The following is a 24,017-nucleotide window of genomic DNA, read 5'->3' as shown; positions in this document are numbered from 1 at the left end:
AAAATAAATGATTTAATTTGGGTTTATCATTTCATGGGATTAGAGTCCATGAGGGCAGAGAAAGATACAGATGCAAGAACAGCTGAAAACTCACATCTTAGTCATTAAATAGGAGACAGAATGTGGGATGCTGGGACTGGCAGGAGCCCTCTGACACACCACCACATTTCTGAATGCTTCCCAAGCGGTTTTCAGTTCCACATCTGGGGAAACAAGTTTTCAAGAGTCATTCTCATCCAAACAGCCACATATGTTGTGACTGCTAAAGATAAAGAATAATGGTGATAATCTCTCTCTCTCTCTCTCTCTCTCTCTCTCTCTCTCTCTCTCTCTCTCTCTCTCTCTGTGTGTGTGTGTGTGTCTATCTCTCTGTTTCTCTCATGCATGCACACGTGTGTGTGTGTGTGTGTGTGTGTGTGTGTGTGTGTGTGTGTGTGTGCTTGCACACATACATGTGAGCCAAGTGACTCCAGAGGACTGATGAAGGCATCTGATTCCCTGAAGCTGGGGTACTGTCCGCGAACTACCTTGAATGGGTGCTGAAGACTGAACCAAGTCCTCTGGGAGTGCAGCAAATATTCTTAAGCACTGTATTATTTATCTAGTCTTGGTGATAGTATTTCATTCAAGTCCCATTCCAACTTTATTTTTCCTTCAGGTCATTTGCAAAGAGCAAACTCTTCATTACCATTTTGCTTGTTCATGCCATAAAGATTATCATCCCATTCTCTACAGAAAAAAAGGACATTTTATCATCTTTTTTACATAACAAGTCTGGAACAAATGCCAACCCCATTTCTCATTCATAAAAAGTCTCTAATTTTTAATTCCATGAGAAATTAGAAACAATCTAGTAAAACCAACCTTTTCACACTCTTACTCCTTCCTTTTCATATTCTAAGTCTTTCCTAGGTGACACCATAAATGGGCAATTACTTTGGTTTAAAGAAAAATCCCTCTCACATGCTCACTTCATAGTGTTTTTACTCAAAACATTGTCTTGATCTACTATGTGCTATTAAATTATTTAACAAATGGTTATGGTATAAGATCATATTATTGAAAGTAGATACCAAATAATTAATGTCTACCCTGCTTATGGGAAAAATCAACTATGCTATCAATTTCACCGTATTGGTAACTCTTCATTTAAGTGTGGTAACTTCCCCAGCTCATGGCAAAGCATTCTAGGTACATAGGTTTCATTGCCAGCTACCTATTTTATAGTAAGTAAGAAATACAGTTACCAGGGAGCAGGCAGAGTAGTAGAGGTTTGTAATCTAAGCACATAGGATACTTTGGCAAGATGAATGTGAGTATGGGATTTAATAAAAGTAAATGTCAAGTGAAGAAAAAGAAAGAGTGTGATACCTTACCTTCATGAACATCATAGATTTTCTTGTCATAAGTCATCAGTCCGTACCTTACACTCTACACTCTCTGCTCTAGTCCATCAGGGACTATATCCCTTTACCACACCCAATGTTATTCTTTCTATACACAATCACCTGGCCACATCTTTTGCTGTTTTTTACATCATCATTTTGTACTTGAATTTTCTTCATACTTGCCCAGCTCCTTTAAAGGTTATTTCTCTACTCTATAGCAACCTAGAAACCTTAAAGCTGAGGTCACCAACCATAAAGGCTGAACCACAATTCCTATTTACAGAATCCATATAATCTCATTTATCACTGTGGTTTGAAGAAACATCCACACTGTAATGGATACCACATACACATCCTGACATTTATCCTTCCTCTAAATTACAAATGTGTATTGTACTTGAAATCTCCCCTTGGGTGATATGACAGATCTGTAAAATTCTACATGTCCACAAGTAACTTCTCTTTCTGTGAAATTTCTTTTCTCTCTTATTAATACAATAATAAGTAACAAATTTAATAAATTATTAGTAGTAAAATAACAAGTAACAAATATAAAAGATAACAAATTAATCAGCATTAATAAAAAAATTTCTAGAGACTAAATGGAGAAGACAGAATCATTTTTATATCCTCTAAGAAGGTTAACAAACACAATACAGACATATTTATGTATATATATTATAAAATTAAACTATTTTATTACTATTGATCTGATCATAAAATAGCTCTTCAAATAAGAAAGATCTGATATTACTACACATATTATATACTTAGGCAAAATCTTTATTAAAATGATAAGTGAGAAACAAGTAGGGTGCATATACATACATGCAGGCAAAACAGTCATACATATAAAAATAAAATAAATAAATCTGTAAAATATATCAAAAATTAAATATGCATTCAAATATGATATTCCTATCATTTACTTGAATGATTCCAAAATCAAACTTTCCTTTTCTTTTCTGAGTTAATACTTAACCAATGATATTGAATTCACACAAAGACTGAATAATTTATTCATGAGTTCCCTAGTAATTAATATACATATTTGTAATTAAAGTTATTTTCCTTATAACTAAATAAACTCTGATTACCCAACAAGGTAGCTTGCTCCACGTGATTACCTATTTATAAAAGGTGTGCATGTTATTTCTGTAGTGAAAGTATTGATGATAGGGATTGTATAAGATAAGCAATTTTAAGTATAACTGATATTTCATGGAAAATAGAGTTGCAAAAATAGTGAAAATAATACTGCATTTAAATATTTTAGTCTTTCTAAATAAAAAGAACAACAGATGAATGAGTATGCCAAAATTGAAATGATATATAGTTAGGTGCCTAAACTAAACTACAAGTTTTGTAAAACTCATCAATAGACCCTCAAAGCTAAAATAATCTTGGAGGTGCATGTAAGAGAAGACCAAGTTAAAGAACAAAAGGATGTCTAATTTCAAAACTGAAATATTGGAGGAGCCGTATCCTGAATATAAATGCTGAAAGGTGTAACAGTAAACACAATGATATGGTCCAAAGGGCGTCATATCCAGGTAAGAATGCTAAAGCATTTTTCTGTGGATATTTTTTGGGGAATACCTATTAATAACAAAACTTGAACCATCACCAACTCTATAGTACAACAAAATTGGGCCTTTTAAAGATAAGCAAATTCTTAAATGCAAGCAGGCTTTAAATAAATAAGGTCACTTAAGTAACTGTTTCACTTCCAAAGCATCAGCATTAACAGTTTTGTAGGCATTGCACTTAGAGGTGGAACCAATGCCGATGAGATGGATAGAGATGAAATTATGAAGTTAAGACAGATTAGTGAGGAGATTTGATGAGACTATTCCCTCTTTAAGCACTGCTGTAGGGAACTTAGGTAATGACCCCGATCCCTATGACTGAAACATTACAAGACAAGGTGTCTTGTGAGAGAGGTGCATGGGTTCACTGACCCAGAGAGCTCCTGTCGTATTAAGAAATTTTCATGGCCAAAAGGAACATGTGGGGAAATTGGAATTATTTTCAGATAGCTGCCATTGAAGAAGAAAGTATCCTTTCTTCTATATAGTGTTATTATTTATATGAAATCTCTAAAACATATTTCCAAGCAAAACCTAGGATGAAAGAGTATTGGCTCTGGATGCTTGCCTCCATCTGATTGTGGTAGAGAGTAACCATGTATCTCTGGGGACATTGGAAATTGCTGTGTGTACTGGTGTAATTCAACATACACAAATGAATATTAGAAAAATTAATAATATCCACCAGAATGTTATGACATAGCAGGTATGAGTAAAGAATGGAAGCTAAATGAAACTTGAGAACAATGGTACAATCTGGACTAGAATTTTATAGCAGAATAATATAGAGTAAGAATAAACTAATACTCAAGGCTCAAACTTTGGAAGTGGAGGTTTGATTCCTGTAGGAGGACTATGCACAGTGTGGTCTGTTATCTACAAAAATGTGAAGTTGAGACTTGCAGAGCCCCATACACAGGTCTACATATTTGTTATTTGAAATGTGTTTTCAATTGTTTCAAAAATTAATATATAATTATATCATTTTCCCTCTTGTGCTCTTTTCCTTAGGCTCCTTCCATATAACACTACTTTCAAAGTCATGTAGCAAATTTGCTTAGAAAGCTTTTCTATGTGCTGTGTGACACTGATGTTTAGAACCTGGACATGATGGTTAGGGGTCCTTGTTCCCATATTATAATTACAAATGTCATTAACAATGAAAAATAGTAACAAAAAGATACAACTTAGATCTGGAAGTGAGTCTCATTAAGGAAACAGTGGAGCACTTGTTTAAGATCTCCAAACTCCGACCCCTTCTCTAGCCCTTATGATACTAACACAGATGAGTTTAAGGCAGTCAAGTCTTTACTCTTAGAAGCCCAAGTAGTTGGTAACTGGATAAAGTGACCATGCAATCAGTCTATCGTGTGTGTGTGTGTGTGTGTGTGTGTGTGTGTGTGTGTGTGTGTGTGTGTGTGTGTGTGTGCATGCGTGGGCAGTAATTAAAAGGAATAAAAAGTAAAGGAATGAAGTTCTCTAAAAGGTACCCTAGCTTCATTTTTTGGTTGGCTGATCATATTTGTTCCTATTTTAAAAATTCAAATGTAGTTTTTTATTTAATGTATAAAAATATAAAATATTTAAAAGGATTTCTGTTATTCCAAATACCCAAGATAAGATTAGATACATATTTCCTAACATGTAAAAAATTAGTTACAGATAGGTTTGGAGGTAGACACAGATATATTTTTTTAAATGAAACCGTGAAAGGAACTGTAAAAGATTGTCTTTAAATCATGACAGCTGTAAAACCCATCTCTTTTCCCATTTTAGCAAAAGTATTTTAAGCATCAAAAGCAACACACAAAACGGTTCGAAGGAAATAGTGACATAATGATAGATGGTGCCTGAAAAGGGATTCAATGATTTTTGCGGAACTAGCTTTCATCTTACAGCTAATTATATAATGAAGTGGAAAATCCAAATAGCTCCTCTTGTGATTTCTGTCAGAGGCTGTACATTTTTAAAACTAAGAGTAAGAAAAATAAGAAGAGCTTGGCTTTATGGTTAGTTTCTCAAAATTGGTCAGATGAGGGCATCTTTCATTCTGGAAAGAAAATTGGATAGCAGATGTAAAGCATTAATTTTTTTTGTGTGTGTGACTCACTATGAGAACTCCTGGAGTTAAATAAATCAGAAATATTCCTATTTAACATTTCAACATTGATAAGTCTATCATTTATTTAGTATTCATGAAGATCCTACTATGTGCCACATAACCTGACAGAGGCCTGGTGCCATGTCAACTTTTTAATGAAGGCTGCAAGTCACCAATGACTACAGAAAGTAGACATGAACATTTAAAGTTGCTAGCTGGATAGTGTGATGCTTTTAGGTAAACAGGCCTCTTAAATATTCCAGAGCCTATTGTCTTGGCTCAACTTTGGCCCACTGAACAGGCAACAATAGCATACAGTTAGAACATCATGAAATAGATATTGTTCTGGTTCCAAAAAGCTTTTTAGGGAATGAATTATCAGTATGCTGTAGAGGAAGATGCTGAGAATGCACACCGGGAAGAAGGTTAGGAAAGATTTGCATTTTTTCCTGTAGAATTGAGAAAAGTGAGACAAAATAAATTAGGGGAGTTCACACTGGGACAGTTGGTAAACTAATGCAAGATGAATCTAAGTACCCTGGCTAGCCTTTTGCTGGTACATGATAGAAGTAATCTCTGACCATTTGATGGGTAAGGATAAAAAACAATTTATAGTGCTGACCGTATACTTGCAGTACTTCCAATCAACACAGTAAATGACAAATTAGTGAATGGAATGCCAGGGGAGAGTGCTCTTTTCCCCTATCAAAAGCACACTTTCATATTTCTCTCAAATACCTATCATGGTATAGCATACTCTATGTTAAATGTAGAACATAAACTTAGATTAATGTGGCAGCAATACATTTGTACATCACCTAAATATAAAATTAAGTAAGTCATGGAAATAATAGATGAAAGAACAAACAAATTGTGTTTTATCACCTCAAAATTTTATGAAGATTTCAATGATTTGAGAGCAACCCAAAGAATAAAAAGCAAAGTTATATTAATTAGCATAAACATATAAAATTGAGAAGAACAGGATCTTTCATTCTACATGGAGTTTGATATACATGATTCCTATATGTAGCTTATGTGAAAACTAGTATGTCTTTGAAAACTCTTATCATCTAGGAATATATATATATATATATATATATATATATATATAGAGAGAGAGAGAGAGAGAGAGAGAGAGAGAGAGAGATAGAATAGGTTTATGTTGTTTTTCTTTTTTAATTGTTGCTGCCCTTTAAACCATGGCTATCCTATTCAGTGACTGCCACTCTGCCTCCTATCAGCAATGACTAAGCCTCAAGAGCCAAAGCCTGAGAATTCCCTCAGGCACCAACTCATTCAAAGCCACTAAGAAAATGTGTTTAAATCTCTGTCCCACTAAAGAACTCAAGATTCAAAGGTTGTGGTAGAAGTCTGCTTCCCAGACAGGCTGATTAGAAAGCAGCTCACCTATCTAACCTGCTTGCATCTCCCAAGAAGTCCTTGTGCTTTTCTCACCCCTCTTTATAAACCCTTCTCCACCTGGCTCCTCCCTACAACTTCCTGTTAGATAGTGGCTGATCCAGCCTCCTGATTACAGGTGAATTTTATTTAATCAAACACATCTTTGCATCATTAAACAAATGATCCATAGCACAAGCAAAAGTAACACACCTTAAAACAATATTCTACAACAGGCTTATATTTCCTATTGTTTCATGAAAAATTTTGTAAAATTTAAATTTTTTAATATTTATTTATTGTAGTCAAGTAAAGTAAAAAGGGTGTTTTCAATGCTCCATTACCTGAATGTTTCAGAAGAAACAAAATGACAAAAAATGATCTTGATCTGAACTGAAATTTATATCACTGGGTTGAAGAATAAGAGGTGAACTGACTCTAAAGAAAAGCATTGCTATGATGTAGGACAAATAAATATATTTGCTGAAATATAGCTTAATGGCAAACCATTTTTTCCCCATGGGGAAAAACATGTCACTAAAAAGAAACAAAAATAGTGCCTCTATTTCTTAGAATACAAGTTCAATTGGAATTATGGTTTGAATGCAAAAACAGGTAAGAAAGAGAAGGCTATGATTTCAAAGCCTGTCCTGTGGGTCTGAGATGGCACTGTGTCAGGTTAGATAGCTGGTAACAGTGGTTTCATCAAACAAATCAAATGTGTCTAAGTAAACTTGAGAATTTTTCAACTGTTGTTTAAAATTGAAAACCATTCAGTTTTACTTTTCCAGCAAAAACTAAGGGTAAGAATGAGTTCCAGACAAATGTGATCCTTCTCTGATTTCGCTTCTTGATTAGGTAGGAGGGAAGTGTGAATGAATATGATTGAGTATATAGATTATGTTTAGCATTGCGTGTACATGTATACTTCTACCATAAGTCCACTCTTACATAAGTTTTGGTTATTTCATTAGCTAATGTGGAAATGTTTGGTTTAAGCAATAAAGTTTGGTAATCATTATTTGACCAAGGCATTTCCATTTACACTTTTAAGATTTGAACTACATTATTGAGTTCTAGGTGTCATTTTAATATTGCAAGTATTTTTTACCACTGTGAAAGTGATAATTAGTACATAAATTGATCACAGTGGATAATAGTCAATTTTCTTCTTCGCAGAATTAGTACCAGATTCATTATGAATTCACTGATCTTCACACTTTGTGGGTAAGTTAACTTTATTTTTTTCTTTTAAAAATAGCCATGCCCTCCCTGCCTATAAAGACACCAAATGGAGAAATTGTGGACATTGATGGGCAGTTCATTACTAGCCATGTCCTCTTGATAGTGAATTAGTAGGAGAAATCTTTGAGAAACTAACTGGTCTCAATTCACTTGAGATTTTCCCAAATTTAACCTTTGAAATACTATGTTTTCAGCAAACTCAGTCGTGAGAGGTAGAGTGATTCGCCACAATTTATGGACCACATCCAAAAAATTCCCAGTAGTAAAACCACAGGATGATACCACGAGATGCTGTTCTGCAGGATGTGACAGCTAAATACAAATTTGGGGCTTTAATTTTATATGTGAGACAGAGCCTCATATATCTCAAGCTGTGGCATGAACTTCTGATTTTCCAGCCTTATCTCTCCAGATTGGCAGGATTCTATCACTACACCTAGATTATGCCATGTTGGAGAGCAAACCCTTGTCTTTACGAATAGTAAGTAAGCAAGCATTCTAACAACAGTGTTGTATCCCTGACCTTGGACTTCATTTTTATATCACAGTCACAAATATAGACACATGGAGAGCTCACTCTGAATGACAACATTGGAGTTGAGAGCTGGAGAGATAATTGTACTTTGTTGTCATAGACTCTTGAGAAAAGTGAGGGAACAAACAGAACAATACAGAAACAAGAACATAGCTTCATCACTCTTGAGTTCCTTTCCAACACTTTGAAAGACAGCAGTATGATTTTGCATGTCAAAAACCAGACCCCACTGCCAAGGCTGAAATCAAGTAGAAAACATGTCCACCTGGCTACTTTCATTCCCTTCTCACTAAGGCCTTGGGAAATAGCAAAATCCATTCTACTTTAATAACTCTTATATACTCCCTTTTTAAAGAAAAGAATCATTTATTCTTTTGCCTGAACCTAAATGGCCTACCAAATTAGTTCATGGTACTTCTATAGCAGACATTTAGTTAATTTCCCCTAAATTGAATGGGATCAAATTAAAATATGGTGATTTTCTTTTTCTTTTGGTCAGATGAGCCTTTGGGTACCCATTATTTATTTCGGACTTTGACAATGAAAGGCCATTTCCTATGAAAAATAAGCTATGTATTCTAGAATAAAATCCAAGAAAGGGAAGGAGGGAAATAGTGAGGGACACTACACACACACACACACACACACACACACACACACACGCACGCACGCACGCACGCACGCACGCACAGAGAGAGAAAGAGAGAGAGAGAGGGAGAGACAGAAAGACATGCACTTCTGAATAAGGATGCTAAGAGGGAACAAGTTAGTGTGTAAAGGCAGAAATAAAACTATGACTCCAGATAGGGTTAAACAATACCCAGCCAGTCGTTTCTATTACATTCTGAATGTTTCTTCTGACAATGCATATAACTCTGTTTTAATGGGATTTCATTTTGATGAATAAATGTCAATTCAATGTGTTAGTAATGCATCATACAGTATTCACAGACTCTATCTACACCAAGAGTCCCCACCCCCCTTGGCAGGCTTCAGGCCTTAGAGAACTGATTCAATCTGCAATACTTGCAGAGTTCACAGATACATTCAGAGTATTTACAGTGGGAGATCTTTGTGAACTCTCACACAGATGTCTATACATTGAGTAAATCTACGTAATAAGGGGTTTAAAGTGGCTAACAGTGCAGGTATCCGTACATCTTAATTTTAACCATGGTAGATAATGAAAATATTCCATTACAATGAAGGATGATTCAGGTTATATAACTCAATTAGTGTTTTTCTAATACAAATTTGTATCACTTAAACATTCCACAGAATAAATTATATAGAATATCAATAATGGTTATTACTTCTAATAAATGGATAATAACACTTCTAATGAGCGTATAAATAATGGATAACTGTAGACAAATGCCTTAAAATAATAATTTTCCATGTATAATACATTAGGAAACAATGATTCTCCAATTTTAGCCTTACTACTGACTTAAAGCAGAAGCTCAGAATACTAACATTGATTTTTGTAGATCTACGGTCTTCTATAACTTTTTTATTTTATACTAACATAAGATCACAGGAGGAAATCACAACCAGACTTATACACCAAAATGAGGACATAGAGAATGTTGCAAATTTATATGTTCATGTGTTTTAATTTTATAGTAGAATTTTCTAACAACTGCTATTTTGAGAATGAGTCTAAACTCAAAGAGATGAAGGCACTATACAAAGTTATGGTAGCAAAGAGGAAATATTTAAACTCCGAAAAGATGATGTTTTATTAATATGTGAGACCAGCAAAGTAGAGATATTTAAACTTTGAGAAGATGATGTTTTATTAGTATGTGAGACGAGCTTTAGACCATCTTTGACTTTTTAGCTATAAGTTCCCATGTGTTTTCCTTTAGTATAGCTATATTTCTTTATATTTCTAGAGAAATTACTAAAATTATATTAGCTACTTTTCTGTTGCAACAATAAAACACCATAACCTAAAGCAACTCAGAGTAGGAGCTTATTTGGGCTTATAGGTCCAAAGGCTAAGACTTCCTCACCAAGGGAAGCATTGCAGCAAGCAGAAGGCATGGTGACAGGAGCAGCAAGTAGATAACTCACATCTTCAAAACAAGCATGAAGCAAACACAATGAACCAGAAGTAGGATGAGACAATACAGACCCACAGACCATAGTGTTGATATAGTCTTTCTAACAATACTTCACCTCCCAAAGTTTATACAACCTCCCCAAGCAGCAACATCAATTGGGAACCATGTGTGTCTCTGGGGAACTTTCTCATTCAAGCTCTTATAGAAATAAAACCATGTTAGTTAATATGTCAATCTACTGTTTTCACTTCTATGTTTCTATACAAACCATCATAACCTCTAAAGGAAAGGTGGACACTGATATCAAACAGAAGAAAATGCCAATGCTATGCCTGTAATGGACACCCATCAGTTCTTCTGAGGAATCAGTGCCAGCCTTCAAATTGGTCCATCAATGCTACCTACAGACAGAAGGTAATTGCTCCATGATAGTCTTCTCTTCTATTGAAAACAAAAACCAAAGAACAGTGTCCTCCCATCTGACTCCTAAGATCTTTCCTCCTCCTCTCCATCAGGGTTCCCACTGAGGGGGAATGGATCTGAGGGAAAGGGCAGGTAGAGGAAATCTGGGAGGTAGGGGAAGAGGAAGTGGGGAAGTTTGGAGGTGGGGGAAGGGGAGGTGGGAAGCTAAGGGGTGGGGAAAGGGGAGAGGGGAGGTGTGGAGGGAGAGGAAACTATGGTCTGGATGTATTTTATGAGAGAAGATTCGAATTTAAATTTAAAAATGAAAAGAAAAAAAAAAGACTCTAAAATACATTGCCGTGAAAGGCTTTTCCCTCTGTTTACCAAAATATCAAGGGCAATTTGATCTGTAAAACCTTTTTCTAGGGAGCTGAAGAAATATCTCAAAGGTTAAGGTGTTCACTTTGCAATCATGAGGACTGGGGTTCAGATCTTAGTGCCCAGCTAACTTGCTCCCAGTCCCCACAAATGCCAGTAAGTACAACTCCAAGAGTAGATAGAGACAGTATCATTGCTGACGCTTACAGATATCCACCTTAGTTGAGAAAACTGATCCTCAGGTTCTAGAAGAAACCTTGCTTGAAAGGAATAGATAAGGATACCTGGAGTTCTCTCTGGCCTCCATGCATTTACACAGACAAACAGACACACACACACCTGCACATACATATATTAGTGCATTCACTGGGACAAATATACACAAAAACATAATAAAATAAGATAAAAGAAAACTTTTCTGGCAGGTTCTATTCTTGCTAAAGCATTAATCCTTCCTATTTCTTGAGTATACATGAATTATAAAATCCACTTCTACATGTTCACTCATTATTGGTCCCCAGATTTACATAGTGGGACCTTTTCTTCTTGACTTTGCGTAAGTGGGAATGAGAACATGACTAATAAGTAAAGTTTTACCTTAGACAAAGTGGAGAAGGGGGGAAGGGAAAGCTATCCCACCTCACAGGATGTAGATTATCATTAAAGTAGAACTTAAGTGTGTTTTTTATACACATTCTATTGATATCCTCTATCTACAACAGCATGTATGGTAGAAACTATAATATTTATTTTTTCTATTTCTTCTAGTATCACTTACAATCTAAGACATCTCAGAAATTAATGCCAATTTAAACTAAATTAATTTACTAACAGGAACAATTGGACAACTATACTTTTTAAAGTAGACCACATGCAATTGAGAGCATGAATCAGATCATGTGAAACACTTGAGTCTAATTACTAAAGCTCTTTGAAGTGGATACTTGCATGTAGTACTACAGCAAGTACACAGCAAATTCTCTGGAATCAAACACTGTCACGATGAAGGGTACAGGGCAGAGGAGAGAGTCTGAGTTTGGCCCATGATGCTGTCCTGCTAAAGCTTCCCCTAATTGCCAAGAATTGCTTAGGATTTGGACCTGTTTGTTTAAATTGTCCCAAAATGAATAAAAGAAATGAATCTTTCTATACCTGCATCTAGGAGTTCAGGTTCATGTTGCCCTGCCTCCTCTCTAGAGGTCTTGTGTCTCTTCAAATGCCTGCAATTCCCAAGAACAGCTAATGGCACAGGGCCTCTAAGATTGAGAAACAATGACCAAGTCTGGAATATGGACAGAATATGAAATCCACCCTCTAAACAGAGAAAAGATTAGGATCATATAAAACCAGCTGACCTCTCTACTTTCCTTCTTCCTCCCATGTTCCTGCCTCCCTTTCTTTCCTTCTCTTTTTTCTTATTTTAGTACTATTAAAATAATTGTCTCTTTCATTTCAAGGAATAATAATTATTTTTCATACACGGCATTTGTGTGTTACTTTCTTTAAATCTATTAGCAGTCAAATATTAAGGAACTAATCCACACAAGATTGTATAGTATAAACCCAAGCAGCATTTTCATAATAGCTAGATGGTAGTTTTCTGTCCAGGACTAAGAAACTTATGGTTTAGAAGAGCTAGCTGAATAGCATAAATGCATTCCTTTGTGACCAAAATCAAAGCTATTGAAGGTAAGTCAGTGTTTTCCCAAACATTAGTGTCATAAAATTCACTAACAAGAAAATGAGATGGGTAGATAAAGCCTTTCTCATGAATTCATTAGATTCCATTCCTCATCTGTATAATCTGCTAATAAAAAGTATTTACTACAATGATCTTTATCACTGAGTCAGAAAAAAATGTATCTTTTAAAAAGATGTCATAAAACTCTGTTACTGGGTTAAATGATGACTAATAGACATTTTAATCTCAAAATCTTAAAATGGATCTGAGGAGATAAAGATGTTGATTTTAAAGAGATGGAGAAAGAGAAAGAGGGAGAGAAAAAAGAGAGATTGAATCTCAGCATTTTCAAAGACTCTTACGATAAATGCTGAAAATGTTTGACCCAGGTCACTAAGTTGAGTGGGACTCCAGGAAGCAAGCCAAGGAGCAAGGTAATGAAAACAAAGCCAGGGGCACACCAGTATCTACCTGCTCTTCAGTGACCACAGTGGGAACTCTTTTAACCTGTTCTTGTTGCCCCTGATTGTAGCCAGAGGCTTTGCATCAGCAGCCTCAACAACCTCTCTGTAAATGAAACTACTTCAATGGAAGATAAATAATTTCTCTCTAATTTATGATATTCATCTCTTCCAGTAATTTGTTTGCTAATATGCCTGCAATCAATAGACAACAGAGAAGAAGAAATTTGTTTTAAAAAGCACTCTTCATTAAATCACACTGGCCCCACACCACAACTGTATTTTGCTTCCTTATTCAATACTACTTTCATGTCCCATGTGTGCAGCTCTCATTATTACAGATCATTTTCCTTAGGGTGTGTGATTTAATTTTAATGCCTGAATGTAAATCAAAATCTTCTGCTACTTAGAGGCTCTCTGGTGTAATAAGAAAGAACAGCTTATTTTGCCTCGCTGCTTGTGAATGCTTTGCACCGTTTTTAAATTATGATAAAGATCAATATGAACTAAAGGACACTGGAGGTGTGTATAAAGTTGCCATTCCTTCGTTAAATACATGATACTATCTCCTTCTGAAACAAAGCCATTACCTTTAGGTGCTTCTTAATTCTTGTTTGATATGATCATTTTAGATTGATAGGGATGGTTCTGCTTCTGGGATACGTCCTTGTGACTTGTTTCATGAACTTTGTAGTAGGAAATTCCTCTAATTGTTACCGTGATTTTTTTTTTTTATTCTTGAATTCCTCATGCACGCAATCCTTGTTTTCATTGTGGATCCGCTATGAACACTAGCAAAACTAAATAAAAGAAAGAGGGAAAGAGGAAAGGAAAGAAAAAGTGAGTGAGAAGGAAAGGAAGGAAGAGAGAAAGAAAGAAAGAGGAAGAAAAAGTCATTAACAAAGCTGGGTTATGACTTAATCCAATCACTCTGTCTCTTCCTGGAGAGTGTAGCCATCTGAAAGACCTTGCTCAGCCTCTCAAAAATGTATGCTCCAGTAAGTGTGGGGGCTTCACCTGTCTGGCAGCTATGAATAAAACTCCCAGTCCACTAAGTGCCCAGGCTGCCAGCTGGGGGGTGAACCAGTTCCTCCATCTCTGGGGAAGATTTGAACCTAGTGTTTAATGAAGGATGTGATGAAAACAATTTTTCCTTTTACAAAATTTAAATTTTCAATATGTAGCTGTAGAGACTGTGGAATTATTTCAGACCTTGAGCTACAAGACACTGCCTCAAAGCAAAGAAGCAGGTGTTTGAAACCAAGAGCTATCTACCTTGTGATAAAAAAGTGTCATGAAAGGCTCTGTTTCATGCTTATGTGCTAAAGAATGGGGTCATATAACAAAGTTTCCCTCCGTTATGTATTCGAAACACTGCCTTACATCTGCCTTTACTCTCTGTTAAGGTCAATTAACTTAGAGATTAATGGAGCTTTCAGAAACCCAACTAGCCTAGCAGTGATTCCACAGGCCTTAATCCCAGCACTACATATCTGAGTTCAAAGCCAGCCTAGTAAACTGAGTTAGTTCTAGGTCATCCAAGGCTACACAGAGAAACTGTGTCTCAGAAAAAGAAAGAGGAAGGGAGGGAGGGAAGGAGGGAAGGAGGGAAGGAGGGAGGGAGGAAGAGAAGAGAAAACCCACTTAGTTGTCTGAATCCCAAATACTCAACATTCCAGGGTTCCTGCCTCTCAATGTAAATGTAAATTAAATTTAAAAAACTATCTCCATGTGACTAAGAAATCTAGCAAGATTTCTGAGAGCATCCCAAGAATCTGAGATGGTATTCAGCACAGCTGTGTGTGTGTGTGTATGTGTGTGTGTGTGTGTGTGTGTGTGTGTGTGTGTGTGTGTGTGTGTGTGTGTGTGTGTTCCACTGACTACATGAGAATCCTGTTAGAAGTCCTCTTGGATTTTGCAGGTTCACCTTGCTTTACTTTATGGTGATTAAGATTATTCATGTGCAAATATTTACACAGCACACACACAATCAACTGCCCCAAATGATGAACTCTCAGCATATATATTGTCTGAGTTCTTTGTAAAATATAGAAACATTTCCTAGTGCCAATGTAACAGGAAGGTTACGCGGAGTTAAGTTCTCTGCATCAATTCCTTCATGATCTTTTCTTCGTAAAATTGGGAGGAACTCCTGTGGGGTGTAGATCCCACAGTTAGTCTTTTAATTAATGAAAAAAACACAAAACAAAGTGTTAATATTCAGGCATCTGTATTGGCCTATTCTTGGGGTTCTGACAAGGTATGTCCTCAGCTGCAGCCACTAAGAGCACCACCTGTGCACATTCACTACTTTCCCATTTAAAAGGGCTCTGCCTATCTCCCATCCTCCTCTCTTTCTTTCTCTCCCTCTTTGTTTCTTTCTCTCTAGCTCTCTCTCTACCTCTTGTTCCTCTCTCCTGATGCTCCTGTCCTAAGAGGCAGGGCTCCCCCCTCCTCTTTCCCCATTTTATGATCACTTTCCCTAATTAAAAAAAAAAAAAACAAAAACAAAAACAAAAAAAAACATCTGTTTGAACCCGGTTGCATGATGTCTTTTTCTTTTTTTCTTTTTTTCTTTTAATTAGAAAGAAGATTATTTACATGTTAATCCCAGGTTTCTCTCCCTTCCATCCTCCCCTGCCCCCCCCAACTAACAACCTTCCTATCCCATACCATTTCTGCTCCCCATGGAGGGTAAGGCCTTCCATTGGGGTTCTTTAGAATCTGTCATTTCCTTTGGGATAGGGCCTAGGCCAATCCCCTTGTGTCTAGGCTAAGGGAGTATCCCTCCATGTGGAATGGGCTCCCAAAGTCCATTCCTATGCTATGGATAAATACTGATCCACTACAAGGGGACCCATAGATTTCCAAGGTCTTCTTACTGACACCCACATTCAGGGGGTCCGGATCAGTCCCATGCTGGTTTCTCAGCTATCAGTCTGGGAACCAAGAGCTCTCCCTTGTTCAGGTCAGCTGTTTCTGTGGGTTTCACCAGCCATGTCTGGACCCCTATGCCCATCAGTCCTTCTCTGCAACTGGATTCCAGTTGAGTTCAAGGTTTAGCTGTGGGTGTCTGCTTCTACTTCCACCAGCTGCTGGATGAAGGCTATACCATGGCATGTGAATTAGTCATCAATCTCATTATCAGGGGAGGGCATTTAAGGTAGCCTCTCCTCTGTTGCTTAGATTGTTAGTTGGTGTCATCTTTGTAGCTCTCCAGACATTTCTCTAGTGCCTGATTTCTCTTTATAATGTCTCCCTCTACCATATTATCTCTTACCTTGCTCTCTTCTGTTTTCTGCCAACTCAACCTCCATGTCCCATTATGTCTTCCTCACCCCCCCTCTTCTCCCCTTCTCATTCTCCCTCCCCCCATTCTCCCAATTTGCTCAGGAGATCTTGTCCCTTTCCCCTTCTTCAGGGGACCATGTGTGTCTCTCTTAGGATCCTCCTTGTTTCCTAGCTTCACATCCTACAGAGGGCTGATCTCCAAAATTTACAAAGAACTCAAGAAGCTAGTCTCCAAAACACCAAACAATCCAATCAAATGGGAGGGGGGTACAGAAGCAAACAGACAATTCTCAATAGAGGAATCTAAAATGGCTGAAAGACACATAAGAAAGTGTTCAACATCCTTAGCCATCAGGGAAATGCAAATCAAAACGACTCTGAGATACCATCTTACTCCTGTCAGAATGGCTAAAATCAAAAACACCAAAGACAGTTTATGATGGAGAGGATGTGAAGAAAGGGGAATACTCCTCCACTGCTGGTGGGAGTGCAAACTTGTACAGTTACTTTGGAAATTAGTATGGCAATTCCTCAGGAAAAATGGGAATCAGTCTACCACAAGATCCAGCATTTACACAATGGAGTACTACTCAGCGGGGGGGGGGAACAATGGAATTTTGAAATTGGAAGGCAAATGGATGGAACTAGAAGAAACCATTCTGAGTGAGGTAACCCAGTCACAAAAAGACAAACATGGTATGTACTCACTCATATATGGATTTTAGACATAGAGTAAAGAATTACCAGCCTACAATCTACACTGCCGGAGAAGCTAGGAAACAAGGAGGATCCTAAGATGTCTTTTTCTCATGCACTGCTTTTCTTAAATTACAACAGAAAGAATATATGAATGTATTACTTTCAAGAACATACTTAAATTATTTGTTATCCTTTCCTAGTTTTGGTTCAAACTTGAGTGAGAAGAATCCAACTGCATTAGGAAAGTAAATTAGCCTTCAAGAAGCTAGAAATGGTATTAATTTCAAAACAAGTAGTTTAAGAAAGATTTTTGGTATCAAGACCTCAGGAGTTTAAAAGAAATTTTTATATGCACCCCTTTAAAACTCTGTGTTTTGGTCATATATCTAAAGTAGTGTTTCACAACCTTCCTAATGCTGCAATCCTTTAATACAGTTCCTCATGTTGTGCTGACTCCCAACCATAACATTATTTTTATTGATATTTCATAACTCTAATTTTGCTACTGTTATTAATAATGATGTAAATGTCTGATATGCAGCATATCTGATCTTGGACCCCTGTGAAAGGGTCATTTAACCCAGAAAGGGGTCACAACCCACAGGTTTGATAACTGCTGTTCTCAAACTCTAAAGTCTAGTATTAAAATAAAATAAACCAAACACAAGACAATTATACTATATTTCAAGAAGGAATGTTGATAAGTTTTGGGTTAGATTTAGCTTTAATCCACTCAAATAAAAGGCTCATTTAATGTTCTACAGCTATGGCATAATGAGTAACTCATTGTATAATAGCTGTGGGCTTGTGTTTTGCTGTTCAGTTATCAAAGGGAGAAGCAGCTGTTGATATCAGGAAGACAAACAAGGAACTGTCCATTTTTCTGAAATCACAGCACATAATAAAATAGTTGTGATGTTTTAATTATTTTCATATAGATTTTGAGTACTTTAATGGACATTGAGTTCATACTGCCAATGCAATATTTATATTCAGTTTCATCCAGTTGTCCCCAATTACTGCCACTTAACAGAGCAATTTCAGTATTATACCTAATGAAAGCTTAAATAGGGATATTCCAATTGTTGATTCATAAATAATTTGTATTAGGAAACTGATTTTTATCTCTTAATGGTTAGTTTTAGTGCAATATAATAACAAAGCTACTAATATTTGATGAAAATAACCCATGTAAATAACATGGCATCATGCACAAAATAACTAGGTAAACTACACTTCAGAGCCATCTGAATCACTGGGTATTTCTGGCCCCATGTCTTTTGAATACTCCATCAAGCTGTCTCCCTGAGTCCTTATCAGACAAGGTATCACATAAAATACTTCTTTACAAACTGTATACATTTTATAGCCTATAATGAGTTCACTGCAAGGACACTTTCCTATCCACTTAGCTCATCTGACGCTTCAGGGCAAGGGGTGAGAGCCTTGAACTCTTTGTGTTTTATTTTTGCAAGTTTTTGTCAGAGCTTTCAGAAGACATCATATCTGTGAGGTAACACCCTGTCCGCAATCTGCATGCTGTTTGTGTACAGGGCTCAGAACTGTCATTTCTCATCACAGTGCATGGATTTTAGTGTTTGTCTAATTTAGGCAAAAGATGCAGAACTCTTAGCTCAGTTAGGCTGTGTGCTGACCTGTGTTTGAACTTCCTCCCATCTGCTACCAGGTTTGTATCCACATTGTTTTGTTATACAATTTGGATGATGCAATCTCAGATTTAAAAAAAAAAAAGATTTATGATTTAGTAAGAAACTGCCACGGGAGAATCTATCATAATCTGCAGTTGGGCAATAAGCATTATGCTACCAGGTTTAAGCAGAACATATCTGCACTCTCTGGCCTCTTGCTCTTTGTAGATGTTGGGGTTATTTCTCTTGCTGAGATTCGGCCTTGGTAGGCCTGACAGAGAAAAGGATCAGTTAATCTGCCCTGTGAAGGAAGCTCAGACACCAGGTTTTCTGTGAGCTTTTTATGGCTGAATTTATACAGGAAGAAGGAGCAATATGGAGTCCACACATACAGATAAGCAAAAGACAATTCTAGGATTTTTAAAAAGGGAAAAGTTAAGCAACTTTGCAACAATCACTTTAGCAGAGAAAGGCATTCTATGTAAGTCACTTCAATAATATAGGCACTACTAGGGACACATGTTCTTTACATTCTTAGTTGACCTTTCAATAGACTAGACATTTTGACATAAGCTAATGTGGTTATCGTGGAATTTACCAAACCATTTGGTCTGGGTGGAACAAGGTAGAGTAAAAACTTATAAGACAAAAATAATTCTACCCAATACATCAAGCTACTATTTAGCAATAAAATGCTTTATTATGCATAAATCCCATTCATTATACTCTGTAGACTGGATGAATTGTAATAGTAAATTATATGTTTTTTTTATTTTTCCTTATTTTTCCTTGTTCTAACATAATGACATAGCATATACTGCTTTGGTTCATTTCTCATATTACGTTTCAATGAAAAATAGCTTGAAAAATGAGATGTTATGTTATAACCCAAAGCAAAAATACATTCTAAAAAAGATATATACATTGCCTCATAAGATGAAAGCATGGTGTTACATACACAAGTATTTAACTCTCTTCTGTTGAAGTTTTTGTGAGGTGTATTGTATTAACAGTGCTTACTTTATAGGATGTGAACCACACCTTTAAAAATTCTCTCAAATTTTATATTTTTATATTATGCACTGGCTGACATATGGCCAAATGTTAATATGTGGTATCTGAAAGTCCCTGTGTATGCACAATCCAAGCAAGATTGAGAACCCGACTCTCACAGAAAAGTAGCTTTGAGTCTCTCATCTTTAGATTACCCACTGATTACATTTGTGTTACTCATGAAACACAGATTGGTTTTGTTTCTCCTGGAATGACAGCCTAAAACAGATCCATGCGTTGTGTAGAGATCAGCATATATATTAAGGTGTATACAAACAACCAGGCTTAAATATATGTGATTACACGTTTGGAGCCTACCTGTTTTTGTTTAAGGTAATACGGTTGATAGTTATGTATGTTTGGGGATTTGTTTCTAATGGTTTTCTAGAAGAAATTGTAAGAATACGTATCTTGACATTTAGGTAGGAAAAGATCATCTCTAAAGTCACAAGAAAAAGAAAGTACAAAAGCATTGATAGAGAAGTTATCTACATATGTGATAACAATGTTTAAAAAGTATAGGTAAACTATCTTTGTACACAGAACACATGAACGGTAAAAATATGTAAAACTTAGACAGGTGGTGGTGGCAACTGCCTTTAAAGCACTTGGGAGGCAGAGGCAGGCAGATCTCTTGTGAGTTCCCGGCCAGCCTAGTCTATAGAACAAGTTCCAGTCCAGGCTCCAAAGCTAAACAGAAGAAAAAAAATTAAGCGGAAAATGTAAGGAGCTAAGGAGGCAGCTTAGTCAGTAACACAATTGTCACACATGGGTGAAGACCTGAGTTCTGACTCGAATAACTCATCTAAAGACCAGGTGCAAAAGCAGGGCCCATGGGCCAGGTGCTGACAGTAAGACAGGAAGATTGATGGCACTCATCTGTGAGTTGAAGGTTCAGTGAATGACCTCATTTCTTAAAATAAGGTGGGCAGTAATTAAGGATGATACCCAATGTTGACCTGTGGGCTCCGCATTTACACGTTCACACTCACCGGAACATTTATCACACATTTGTAGCATACATACACACACACATACACACACACACACACACACACACACACACACACACACACACACACACACAATGTTGTAGAGGCTAAAGATGAGGTTACATACTCAAACAATAAGATAGAAATTTAAACACAGATGATGAAAAGTTAGTTAGGAGCACTTGCTGCTCTGATAGTGGATTAGGATCCAGCTCCAAGCACCCATATAGCAGCTCACAACTGTCTGTAACTTTAGTCATAGGGGATCCAACATCCTCTTCCTACCTCTTTGTGCAGCAGGTATGCATGTGATACATATCTACACATGCAGATATCACTCATACATATAAAATAATAAATAAATATAAATATTAATGTATGATGATGCACTTACATAAACAACTCAGTACACTTTAAAATGTATGATTATCTGGAATTTATACATCATTATCTTCATATTTATATTTTCCCTTTGTTTTTAAAAAAAGTTATAAAGGTTTTCTTTTTGAGACATGCACAATCATACTCTTTGGAATCTCCTATTTGATGTGTTATTGTTTTTTATGTATTACTGTTATTCTCATGGGTTTTCAACAGTTTTATACTACCAGTATGTTCAGGGACAGACATTTTTTTCATTCTGCAATTGTTATGGACACCATCTCAGGTAATCAAAACTGCTGTCAAGTTTACCCTCAGGATAAAACAGAAGATTCAGTACAATATAATGAGGACTTCTTTGAAGAATAGTTTTGCATGACAACAAGACCAGGAAGATTGCAGCAGAGGTCAAACAAAGTGGATGTGTTATGATCAAGAGAAAAGTGTTCTCATCCAAGTAGGAATGCACCTGTTTCATCTCAACTTAAGGTATCGAAGACACATTCTTGGCACTGGACTACTATGCCAGAGTTCTGGCATGAAGTTTCACACACTACTATCTTGGTTCTGGCTGTTTTTACTATACTTGAGGATATGTGGAGAATTGACCAGAGTTACTAAGCAGCAGTTATGGTTATTATTCAATATAGTTGCAGGTGTGGTCAGGTGAATATATCCCATATGAGTTTTATTATTAAGCATAAACTTTGGGCTGCATGTTTAGCAGTTCCTGGTTAGTACAAGGTGCAGGTGGAACTTTATTCCCTCTTTCTCCACTTTGTATATTCTGTTTATTATGATCTGGTAATGGTTACCTTCTGGTGTTTATTATGAAAAAGAAGAAGGGATATTAATTTCTCAAGGTGAAAGACTATCTTCACACAGAGAAATTTCTATTTCATGATTAGATAAATTGGGTTGATTTATAGCAATCAATTCACTCTGAAAAGGTATGTGTTCACACACCAACAGTGATTCACCACTAAACACATCAGGATTGTGTTTCTACTGACACTAATTACTTCTCATTCATACCATCTCTGCTCACCAAGATGGCTGCAGCATGACTGTGGTCAATTTCAGGCCTATCATTGGCCACTATAAAACTCAAGACTGTGTCTTCTTTGGAGTTTTCTATTGAGCAGACACTCTTTCTTAAAAACAAGCCTTAATTGCAGCAATATATTTTTTTGTTTTAAGCACAATCTGTCTCATCTTCTTTAAGCTCACTGCAGTATTTACAGTCCCAATAATTTCTTCTTTTGTGTATTATAGGTCTCACATTATATTGGATTATGCATCTTATATTTATTAGACAGAGAAATCCTTGAGGTAAAGAGCTTATTAACTTAAAATCAAATGCATCAATAATACTTAGGAGTTGTCTATTATAACACATTTTAAGTGAATAAACTAAATTAAATGGCCAATTTGAATAAAGTACCTTGATAGACAACATGAGTCTCTATTTAGGGATTTGTTCTCAATGACTTTATCCTGTCCACTATTGAACTCCATTCTAGACAGAAGCTTCACCTCCCGTATTTTGATGCAGTATTTTCACCTTAGTGGGTTCACATAGCAGCCCCCAGATTTATTATTTTCTTGTGCAAATAACCAGTGTTTGATGTTTGTGACACAAACATGATGTTTTCATAGAATAATTTTTGAAGAAATGAATTGCTAAACATGGCAGTAGAAATACATGTCATTTATAACATGAAATAGAATTCAAGAATTTGCTACATCTGTGTCTGTTTTTGAAATAACATAGCAATTAAAAACACCAAAAAAGGGCATTAAAGTCAGGCATTGGTGGCCATGCCTTTAATTCCAGCACTCGGAAGGCAGAGGCAGGAAGATCTCTGTGAGTTCAAGGCCAGCCTGGTCTGCAGATTGAGTGCCAGAACTTCTCCAAAGCTATACAGAGAAACCCTGTCTCAAAAAACCAGAAAGAAAGAAAGAAAGAAAGAAAGAAAGAAAGAAAGAAAGAAAGAAAGAAAGAGAAAAAGAAAAGAAGGTACTATGTTGGAAAGTAAAGATGGGAAGGAACAGCCCAAGAAGCATTAGAAACAGAGACTGTAAGTGTACACATTCATAAAATTATCAGGAAAAGAATCTTCATACACCAAGAAAAATAGAAACATATGCTATCAAAACCATGAAGTATAAAATAAACATATTTTTACAGAGAAAAATTGTCTAAATGATTAATAAACAAAATACTGATAAGCAAGTCAACAATCCTTATTCTAAGGTTGAGTTTTAAATATTACCAGAATTTATTCAGTAACTTAAATTTATATATGACATTTGCATTTTAAAGATTGAGTGAGCACAGGAAATATGGGTACTAGAAAGAGGAGTCATTGATTCGATCAGAATGAATGAAATGAGTTTGTGAAAGCTTTTCACATTTCTTTAGATTATTACACCGTAAAAGTTGTCCTTACATAAACTATGAAGTGTTAATTTAATTAAAACTTTTGCAAATTATTAATTAATTAAAACTTTCACAAAGCGTAGTAGGATAGTACCTCAGTGGTCAAGAGCATTTGCTATTTTTGCAAAGGACCCATGTTTTATTCCCAGAATCCACGTGGTGACTGGCAGTTCTCTGTAATGCTTGTTCAAGGGAATTCAGTGCCACATTCCACCCTTCTCACTGCATTCCTGCAGGAAATGCATACACATGTATTTTA

The sequence above is a fragment of the Cricetulus griseus genome, assembly GCF_003668045.3.
Source record: "Cricetulus griseus strain 17A/GY chromosome 1 unlocalized genomic scaffold, alternate assembly CriGri-PICRH-1.0 chr1_1, whole genome shotgun sequence".
In the NCBI taxonomy this organism is placed as follows: domain Eukaryota; kingdom Metazoa; phylum Chordata; class Mammalia; order Rodentia; family Cricetidae; genus Cricetulus; species Cricetulus griseus.
The sequence above is the reverse complement of the archived record's forward strand: the minus strand, read 5'-3'. Positions refer to the sequence as shown.